This window comes from Pan troglodytes, chromosome 6, assembly GCF_028858775.2.
Source record: "Pan troglodytes isolate AG18354 chromosome 6, NHGRI_mPanTro3-v2.0_pri, whole genome shotgun sequence".
In the NCBI taxonomy this organism is placed as follows: domain Eukaryota; kingdom Metazoa; phylum Chordata; class Mammalia; order Primates; family Hominidae; genus Pan; species Pan troglodytes.
In genome coordinates, this window is record NC_072404.2 from 164530531 (window position 1) to 164541176 (window position 10646).

Here is a 10646-nt window from a genome sequence, read left to right on the forward strand (position 1 = left end):
CCTAGCATCTAGGGTGGGGAGAGGGGGAAGAGGGGAGGAGAGGAAAAGGAGAATGAGAAAGTTCTTACTTGCCTGGCACTGTAATAAGATAGGTTTGTTTTTTCTGGGCTTGGCAAGTGTTTAAAATGACTCCCTGGATATTTCCATGGGATTCTTCAAAGGGCTTCATTGGGAACATCTGACTGCCTCTGTGACCCGGCAGCACACCTCTCTTGGGCTGACATTTCTACCTGCACCTCTGGCTTTCTGGGTTCCATGTCACACAGATTCTGTCTGTTGGGGTCCATGACTCATCCTCTTGGGCAGAGTTTAACATAGCTCCTGAGTAGCTCTCTCTCTTGTGTGGCCTGCAGGGAACACCCCTGTGCCTTTGGTCCCCAGCCCATGCTGGTGATGCAGGCCCATTTCCAAGAGCTGCATCACACTCCCACCTGCAGGGCAGCCACCCCTGCTTAGCTTTGTGCCCTCCTTTGTGCTGGACTCTGCTCCATCGCAAACCCCGACTCCAGGGCATGTGGACTAAGTTCTGTGAGCTGAGACTCCTTGAAGCTCCTTCACTAGGCTTGAGTTAGGGGAAACCCCCCCCGCTCAACTCTTTCCCCTTGAGAAGAGCAGGAAAATGTATTCCTCACCAACACTCTAATCTCCAACAAACCGACCCTCTTATACCCTCCTGGTAGGAAGCCATCTGGTTATCAGACATGACTTTGAAATTTCCACATGGTGCTGTCTCATGCCTACTTTTGGTATCTGATATCTATTTTATCTTGGACCCTCAGCTTAAACTTTCTTTTAACTGCATAATTTAAAAAATTACATTATAAGAGTCCAGAAAGTGTTATTTATCTATTCCACTATAAAGGGACATACTCAGGACATTTCTTTTTTGTTTGTTTGTTTTCAAAATAACAATAGTGCTGCAAAGAACATTTGTGCACATCTCCTGATAAACTTATGCTAGAGTTTCTCAGATGTACCAAGAAGTGAAATTCCTGAATTTTATGCATACTTTTAAGTATACTCTTGTAGGTCTATATGATTTATATACTTATTTTGCTGTTTTTATTGCCAAAATTTTCTCCATAGTGAGTGTACCAATTTACCAATTTTATACTATCAGATATATAAATCTTAAACACAAGCCCCAAATCTGTGCCCATCTGTACACTTCCTTATAAAGTCCAGTTTTAGCCAAGAGTTCTGCTAAGCCAGTTTAGCAAAAACCCCTACACCCTTGATATCTGAGCACTCTTTTCTTTTTTTTATTATTGTATTTTAAGTTTTAGGGTACATGTGCACAACGTACAGGTTTGTTACATATGTATACATGTGCCATGTTGGTGTGCTGCACCCATTAACTTATCATTTAGCATTAGGCATATCTCCTAATGCTATCCCTCCCCCCTCCCCCCACAACAGTCCCAGGTGTGTGATGTTCCCCTTCCTGTGTCCATGTGTTCTCATTGTTCAATTCCCACCTATGAGTGAGAACATGCGGTGTTTGGTTTTTTGTCCTTGCAATAGTTTGCTGAGAATGATGGTTTCCAGCTTCATCCATGTCCCTACAAAGGACATGAACTCATCATTTTTTATGGCTGCATAGTATTCCATGGTGTATATATGCCACATTTTCTTAATCCAGTCTATCATTGTTGGACATTTGGGTTGGTTCCAAGTCTTTGCTATTGTGAATAGTGCCGCAATAAACATACGTGTGCATGTGTCTTTATAGCAGCATGATTTATAATCCTTTGGGTCTATACCCAGTAATGGGATGACTGGGTCAAATGTTATTTCTAGTTCTGGATCCCTGAGGAATCACCACACCGACTTCCACAATGGTTGAACTAGTTTGCAGTGCCACCAACAGTGTAAAAGTGTTCCTATTTCTCCACATCCTCTCCAGCACCTGTTGTTTCCTGACTTTTTAATGATTGCCATTCTAACTGGTGTGAGATGGTATCTCATTGTGGTTTTGATTTGCATTTCTCTGATGGCCAGTGATGATGAGCATTTTTTCATGTGTTTTTTGGCTGCATAAATGTCTTCTTTTGAGAAGTGTCTGTTCATATCCTTCACCCACTTGTTGATGGGGTTGTTTTTTTCTTGTAAATTTGTTTGAGTTCATTGTAGATTCTGGATATTAGCCCTTTATCAGATGAGTAGGTTGCAAAAATTTTCTCCCATTCTGTAGGTTGCCTATTCACTCTGATGGTGGTTGCTTTTGCTGTGCAGAAGCTCTTTAGTTTAATTAGGTCCCATTTGTCAATTTTGGCTTTTGTTGCCATTGCTTTTGGTGTTTTAGACATGAATATAATAGCTGGTCAACTTCCTCCTCCTTCATCATCTACCAGGTGATGATGTCTGATTTCCCTGGCCTGTCTTCAGCAACAATCCTGTTAGGCCAGTTTAGCCAGAATTCCCCTTACTCCTGATGTTACTTAGTAATTTTCCATCCATTGACCCCTAACCCTGCTCCTTGGCTATAAATACCTACTTAGCCATGCTGTATTCAGAGTTGAGCCCTGTCTGTCTCCCCCACTGCAAAGCCCAGTTGCAGTGGTCTCTATGCCTATTGCAATGGCTTCCTCACTGTGCTTTAACAAGTATCATTGAATAACTTTTGTTTAACAATATATATGTATGTGTGTGTGTGTGTGTGTGTGTGTGCATGTGTGTGTGTGTGTGTGTATTCTGTATATTCTACCAAAAGTTTGAGTTCATATTTAGGTCTTTAATTCATCTGGTTTTTTGGTTTTTTGTTTTTTTTTTCAGATGGAGTTTCACTCTTGTTGACCAGGCTGGAGTGCAGTGGCACAATCCTGGATCACTGCAACCTTCTCCTCCTGGGTTCAAGCAATTCTCCTGCCTCGGTCTCCTGAGTAGCTGGGATTACAGGTACCCGCCACCACACTTGGCTGCTTTTTTTGTATTTTTAGTAGAGATGGGGTTTCCTCATGTTGGCCAGGCTAGTCTCGAATTCCTGACCTCAGCTGATCCACCTACCTCAGCCTCCCAAAGTGCTGGGATTACAGGTGTGAGCCACCATGCCTGGCCTCATCTGTATTTTTTTAATGGAGTGAGGTAGGGATCACATTGTGATTTTGTTTAGAAGACAATTATTCCAGCACCATTTATTGTATAGTCCACCCTTTCCCCACTGATTGGTGACACCATCCTGGTCTTATATTCTGAGGCCACACTTCATCTAGAGCAACACTGTCCAATAGAAATATAATGCAAGCTGCAAATGTGAGCCATATACGTAATTTCATAGTTTCTAGTAGACACATTAATATATAAAAACAAATCATTGAAATTTATTTTAATGCAATATTCCATTTAACCCAAATAGCTAAAATATTATTATTGCAACATGTAATTAAGCTAACAAGATATTTTACATTCTTTTTGTACTGTATTCAAAAATCTGATGTGTTTGTGAGGGACATTTTCATATTTTCTGACGGTGCAGAATCTTTGAGTGCACTAGCTGTACGTGGGGAACGTCTTCCTTATAAGACCGGCAACCTCAAAATAGAAGCTAGAAAACTTGTTCTCTAGGCCCCTTTGAGTTTATGGAATGGGCCTGGGCTCCAATGATGGGATGTACCCTTTTAAGGCCTGAAGAGGGAAGAGGGAGGGGCAGGGTCCATTTGGCTTGCAAGGATGGTGTTGTTGTTTTCCAGTTTTGAGGGCTTGAGTTTCTGGTAGAGAAGTGGTATGAGTTGTGGTGTCTGGAATGTAGACTGTGTCATCTGGTGCAAGGTGGCACCTGCATTTTTGTTTCTTCAGTGGGCCAGTTCTGCAGGGTGGTTTGGGGCATTTTTTCTGAAAGGTTAGACTGGAGACTCATTTTCCACAAGTCTACCTTGTGAGAGAGATGCTTTTAATAAACTTTTACTGCTCAATCTAGGTTCTGTTGCTGGCCCCTAAGGGCCCTGATGAATGCAGTGAGTGAAATCTTGAAGTGCCAGCTGCTCTATACTAAAGAGTTCTCAGAAATGAATCTCCAGGAGGGGTGAATTAAAGCCATGCTTTTCAATCTATCTGTGGTGAAAACCCAGCTTTATTTTTATTTCCTTAAAATCTGTCATGAATCAACACTGGTCCATCAGACTTGCAGACTTTGAGACCCACCACACCACCAGAACTGGCCAATGGAAGATTGTTATAGACTTTCTCAGCATTTACTCTCAGTTTCTGAATTTCTCCCATCACAGACCTGTAACAAAGAATTCATGGACTGGCCTCAGTTCATGGACCACAATGAGTAGCACTGAGCTGAAAGACATGCTAACCATGAATTCCTCTGGCACCCAGGGATGACTTTACCACTCTGTTAAGTTAGTTATGCAAGCCCTTTGTAGAATTGCCTTTTCCAAACTAGTGGAAGAATCATGCACCAGCAGTTAGAAGCTGCATTCAGCTGCTAGTAACCAACTGGAAATGAGAGTGACTACTGTGCTAAGCATACCTTGCATTTCTAACACAAAGACAAGAAGTTCCTGGGGAAACTTGTAGGCAGACGAGCAGCAAAAGTGCATGGTTCCCTGAGTTCTCCTTATCCTGTAGAGATGTAGACTTGGGCCAGGCAGAGCTGGGTGCACCATGGGATGTGGAACAGTAGAAGGACTTTCCTCCTACACTACTCTGTATCATTAGAGGGAAGCTGAGAAAGCTGTGGGAACACTTAGTTGACTCTGTAACAATGAAAGTTTCCTGGTCAACTCTCAACAATGAGAATTTCTACCAAGGAAATGGCCTTGGTAGAAAAACCTTTTTCATGACTAACTCAGACCTACTGAGGTAGGTGCTTGGTAGGCTGTCAGTGGAGAAAGGGGATGAACTTTCAGAATCATCTGGATTTGTCTGTCCTTGGAGGTTTCAACAAGATAGCAATTTATATATTTTTCATAAAGGATGTATGGAGGTGTATTAGTCTGTTCTTACGCTGCTATAAAGACTTACCCTGAGACCGGGTAATTTATGAAGAAAAGAGGTTTAATTGACTCACAGTTCCACAAGTTGTATAGAAATTATGGCTGAGAAGGCCTCAGGAAACTTACAATCATGGCAGAAGGTGCAGGGGAAGCAGGCACATCTTCACATGGCCAGAGCAGGAGGAAGAGAGTGAAGAGGGAAGTGCTACATGCTTGTAAACAACCAGATCTCATGAGAAGGTATTCACTTTCATGAGAATAGCAAGGCAGAAGACCACACCCATGATCCAATCACCTCCCACCAGGCCCCTCTTCCAACATTAAGGCTTACAATTTGACATGAGATTTGGGTGGGGACACAGAATCAAACACATCATTCCACTCCTGGCCCCTCCCAAATTTCATCCTTCTCACATTTCAAAACACAGTCATGCCTTTCCAATAGTCCCCCAAAGTCTTAACTCATTTCAGCATTAACTCAAACGTCCAAGTTCAAAGTCTCACCAGAGACAAGGCAAGTTCCTTCCACTGATGAAACTGTAAGATTAAAAAAAAAAAAGTTATTTCTAAGATACAATGGGAGTACAGGCATCGGGTAAATGCTCCTGTTCCAAAAGGGATAAACTGGCCAAAATAAAGGGACTACAGGCCCCATGCAAGACCAAAATCCAGCAGGGCAGTCATTAAATCTTAAAGCTCCAGAATTATCTTTTTGACTCCATGTCTCACATCCAGTTTACATTGATGCAAGGAGTGGGCCAAGGCAGCTCTGCCCCTGTGACTCTGTAGGGTACAGACCCCATGGCTGCTTTCATGGATGGGTATTGAGTGCCTGAGGCTTTTCCAGGCACATGGTGCAAGCTGTTGATGGGTCTACAATTCCAGGGACTGGAAGGGTGGTAGCCCTCTTCTCACAGCTTCACTAGGCAGTGCCCCAGTGGGGACTCTATGTGGGGGCTCCAACCTCACATTTACCCTTAGCACTGCCCTAGTAGAAGTTCTCTATGAAGGCTCCACCCTTGCAGCAGACTTCTGCCTGGACATCCAGGTGTTTCCATACAACCTCTGAAATCCAGGTGGAGGCTTCCAAGCCTCAACTCTTGCCCTCTGCACACCCGCAGGCTTAACACCATGTGAAAGCCACCAAGACTTCTTATGGCTTGCACCCTCTGGAGCAGCAACCTGAGATGTATCTGAGGCCCTTTTAGTTACAGCTGGAGCTGGAGTGGCTGGGAAGCAAGTGCCATGTCCTAAGACTGCACAAAGCAGCAGGGCCCTGGGCCTGGTCCATGATACCATTTTTCCCTCCTAGGCTTCTGGGCCTATGATGGGAAGGACTGCCATGAAGTTCTCTGGATTGCCTTGGAGGCATTTTCCTCATTGTCTTGATTATTAACACTTGGCTCTTCTTATTCAAATTTCTGCAGCTGGCTTCAATCCCTCCACAGATTATGGGTTTTTCTTTTCTACCACATGATCAGGCTGCAAATTTTCCAAACTTTTATGCTTTGCTTCCCTTTTGAATATAAGTTCCAATTTCAGACCATCTCTTTGTGAACATATATGATATGCTGTTAGAACCAGCCAGGTCACATCTTGATGCTTTCCTGCTTAGAAATTTCTTCTGCCAGCTACCCTAAATCATCTCTCTCAAGTTCAAAGTTCCACAGATCCCTAGAGCAGAGGCATAATGCCACAGTCTCTTCGCTAAAGAAAAGCAAGAGCGACCTTTACTCCAGTTCTCAATAAGTTCCTCATCTCCATCTGAGATCACCTAAGCCTGGACTTCACTGTTCATATCACTATCAGCATTTTGGTCACAACCATTCAACAAGTCTCTAGGAAGCTCCAAACTTTCCCTCATCTTCCTATCTTCTTCTGAGCCCTCCAAACTATTCCAGCCTCTGCCCATTACACAGTTCTGAAGTCGCCTCCACATTTTCAGGTATCTTTACAGCAATGCCCCACTTCTCTGGTACCAATTTGCTGTATTAGTCTGTTTTCACACTGCTATAAAGACTTACCTGAGACTGGGTAACTTATGAAGAAAAGAGGTTTAGTTGACTCAGATTTCCACAGACTGTACAGGAAACGTGGCTGGGGAGGCTTCAGAAAACTTACAATCATGGCAGAAGTTGAAGGGGAAGCAGGAACATCTTCACACTGCCGGAAGAGGAGGAAGAGAGAGGGAGGAAGTGCTACACACTTTTAAACAACCAGATCTCATGAGATCTCTCTCACTGTCATGAGAAAAACAGGGGGAAGTCTGCCCCCATGATCCAGTCACTTCCCAGTAGGCCCCTTCTCCAACATTGGGGATTACAATTTGACATGAGATTTGGGTGGTGGCATAGAGCCAAACCATATCAGGAGGTGAGCAGACCAGAGCTGGCATGGTAACTCGAGGGTGTCTTTAGAGACACAGGCTCCTTTTATCTCTCTGGTCAGCCTTCCTTAAAATGTGGATCCCATCCTCAAAGTTAACTCATGGTCCAAGTTGATAGCTTGTGCCCCAGCCATCACATCTATGTTATAAGTAGGAAGCAGAAGTAAAGGCAAAAGAAGCGCATGACATGTTTGTCCTTCTCTTAAATTTTCCCAGAAGTCTTAACTGTTCCTTATCCCTCATGTGTATGCCATCCCTGGCCAAAGACGGCCTAGGAATGTGGTCTTTCAGCTGAGAACATAACTGCTCAGTATGAAATCTGAGTTTCTATTACTACAGAGGAGAAAAGAATGAATATTGGGTACTTAACTAGTAGCCTCCTTTGAGACACACACACATACACACACACGTGTAGCACTGTTTCTACAATTTTTAAAAAGTGGATAAAATACAGCAAATATTCAGGGTCGCTGTGTTACATCATTCCAGGGTACTGTGTAATTGGTAAAGTTATATAATGTGCAACCTGTGTGTCTGCACATGGTTGCCCTGGCAACCACCATCATCTGTCCAGTGTTCCATGTATTAAGACCTATCATATTAATGTCTGCTGCTCTTTGAGCTAATAACATATTTTTAACGATTGGTGAATTGGTCTGTTTTCCCTCTGCCTGATTACTAGGAGCTATGAGATGTTTTGAATTCCACAGTAAGAGCTTCTCCTAACCTAGGCTCTTTGGAATAATTATTTGCTACCTCTCCTAGACATTTGGCTCTGGCATTTTAATACTCGTTTTACCAGTTAGAGTTTTATTGTGTCTTTTATTGTAAGTTGCCTTGGATTCTTTTTTTAAAGCAAGCTTGGTGTAAACAAATAAAATCTTGGTGGTAATAATTAGGTACAAGGGAAACAGAAAAAATCTAGGGCAGCTTTCCTCTACCCCTCCAGGAAATGATTATGGCTGAGGAGGTAAAAATGAAATATGTGAAAAATGTCACAAGAGAAACACTTCAGTCTTTGCCATTGGTTGGAAAATTTGGTTCCTTGAGGCTGGCCTACCAGATAACAAGGAGCTATACTATAATTGCCCAGTGTCAAATGGTAGTGACAAAGGGGGCACCTGGATTTGAACCAGGGACCTCTTGATCTGCAGTCAAATGCTCTACCCCTGAGCTATACCCCCCAAGGTACTCATCTTCTTTCAATAAAGATATATTAATAATCACAGTCATTCACAAGCTACGCTCTGGCCACTCTGTCTCCTGTAGCTCCCCAGGAGCTACAGGTGTGGAGTTATGTAATGCACAACAGAGCAGCTCTTCTGTACAACCCCCTCCACACCTGCCGGCACCTGGCCAATTAAGCTGCAGCCTTAGCTTTTTGGGAGAAGGAGAGTGGTGGGGTTAAATCCAGATATAGACATAGCTTGAGGGCCTGGGTTCGGGCCCTGGGCCTGATTGTTCTGGAGTGCAAAGAGCCCCTACTTGATAGTAATTGATGTTCCAATATTGAGCCATCAGTGCATTTCTGTTTTAAGTCCTTCTTGGTTATGTGGGATTGTACTATTGGATAAGGTTTTCTACTATTTTGTCTAGATTACTCTGAAATGAGATTGGCCTATAGCTTTCTTTGTGGTATATGCTCTTGTAATTTATTTTTTATATCAGGATTATGTGAATTTCCTAGAATGATTTGGAGAGATTTAAAGCGTTCTATGCTGGAACATTATATATAACATAGAATTACATATTCTTAACTAAAGATTAGCAGAAACTTGCTTGTAAGCCTCTGGGTGGGGTGCCTTTTGTGAGGAAGAGCTCCTTAATGATCTTTTAATGAATTCTGTCATTATTGGTCTATTTAAGTGCTCTGCTTCATCTTAGGTCACTTTTAGTAATTCATTTTCACTTAGAAAATATAATAAAGTTGTACATAGTATTTGCTTTTCTTTCCTTCCTTTCTTCCTCCCTTCCCTTCCCTTCCTTCTTTTCTTTTCTTAGATGGAGTTTCGCTCTTGTTGCCTAGGCTGGAGTGCAATCTTGGCTCACTGCAACCTCCACTTTCTGGGTTCAAGCAATTTTCCTTCCTCAGCCCCCTGAGTAGCTGGGATTACAGGCACCCACTACCATGCCCAGCTAATTTTTGTATTTTTAGTAGAGATAGCGTTTTGCCATGTTGGTCAGGCTGGTCTTGAACTCCTGACCTCAGGTGATCCACCTGCCTTGGTCTCCCAAACTGCAGAGATTACAGGTGTGAGCCACTGTGCTCGGCCCATAGTATTCTCTTATAATCTGAAATTTTATTTAGGTATGTTCTATTTTTTTTTCATTATGTTGTTCATTTGTCTTTTTTGGCTTAGACAACATGAAGATTCGTTTATTTTTTGAGGTAAAAATTCAGATCCAACTTCAGTTACCAACAGTTGATCAGTTGATCACAGTAGTTGTTGCCTCTTGTATTTTGAAGCTCTGTTAATAGATGCATACACACTTAAGATTGTTATGTCCTATTGATGAACTGATCTTTTTATCATTATGAAATATTCCTCTTCAATTCAGTAATTTTCCTTGTTCTGGTCTATTTAGTCTGTTATAAAATACACTTTTCATCTTTCTTTTGGTTAGTATTTGTTTGGCATATATTTTTTCCACTCTCTTAAATTATTCATCTTATTATATTTAAAGTGGCATTCTTATAGATAGCTTATAGATTTCTTTGTTCAAGTGATCCTCCCGTGTCAGCCTCCCAAGTAGCTAGGACTACAGGTGTGAGTCACCATGCCCAGCTAATTTTTTAAAAAATTATTTTTCGTAGAGACAGAGCCTACCAGATAACAAGGAGCTATTCTATAATTGCCCAGTGTAAAATGGTAGTGACAAAGGGGGCACCTGGATTTGAACCAGGGACCTCTTGATCTGCAGTCAAATGCTCTACCCCTGAGCTATACCCCCAAGCTACTCATCTTCTTTCAATAAAGATGTATTAATAATCACAGTCATTCACAAGCTACGCTCTGGCCACCCTGTCTCCTGTAGCTCTCCAGGAGCTACAGGTGTGGAGTTATGTAATGCACAACAGAGCAGCTCTTCTGTACAACCCCCTCCACACCTGCCAGCATCCGGCCAATTAAGCTGCAGCCTTAGCTTTTTGGGAAAAGGAGAATGGTGGGATTAAATCCAGATGTAGACATAGCTTGAGGGCCTGGGTTCGGGCCCTGGGCCTGATTGTTCTGGAGTGCAAAGAGCCCCTACTAGCCTCAAACTCCTGGCCTCAGGTGTTCCTGCGGCCTCAGCCTCCCAAAGTGCTGAGCCAAACT

The 10646-nt window shown here is 42.7% G+C and overlaps 2 non-coding genes across 2 annotated transcripts; both read right to left on the reverse strand.

Annotated features, from left to right (window-relative positions):
- Window positions 1-8441: 8441 nt before the first annotated feature.
- On the reverse strand, window positions 8442-8513 carry TRNAC-GCA (transfer RNA cysteine (anticodon GCA)). Its single transcript has one exon. It is a non-coding gene; the product is annotated as a tRNA-Cys (tRNA).
- A 1696-nt stretch (window positions 8514-10209) lies between these two features.
- TRNAC-GCA (transfer RNA cysteine (anticodon GCA)) lies at window positions 10210-10281 on the reverse strand. The gene has a single exon. It is a non-coding gene; the product is annotated as a tRNA-Cys (tRNA).
- Between the last annotated feature and the right edge of the window lie 365 nt (window positions 10282-10646).